This window comes from Arachis ipaensis, chromosome B10 (assembly GCF_000816755.2).
Source record: "Arachis ipaensis cultivar K30076 chromosome B10, Araip1.1, whole genome shotgun sequence".
In the NCBI taxonomy this organism is placed as follows: domain Eukaryota; kingdom Viridiplantae; phylum Streptophyta; class Magnoliopsida; order Fabales; family Fabaceae; genus Arachis; species Arachis ipaensis.
The window spans coordinates 114388264-114388549 of NC_029794.2; positions in this window are offsets into that span (position 1 = coordinate 114388264).

Sequence of the window (286 nt, forward strand, 5' to 3'; positions counted from 1 at the left end):
ATAATTAACTCTGGCATATATATTATAAATTATACAATTAGCAATAACCTTGAAATTATTTATTCCTATATCAACTTTACCTTAAATATATATAAATTAAAACAAATATTTAAAAGATAATAAAAATTAGTCTAAACATTTCAAATTTATCTTATATTACATGTTTTCGGGAGACAATAAAAAATCAATCTAAAGTGATAAAAAAATTTTATTTTATATTTATTAATTATTACTTATTTTATGTAATTATCGCTAGAATAGTGGCGGAGCTTGAAAAAAATTTTTT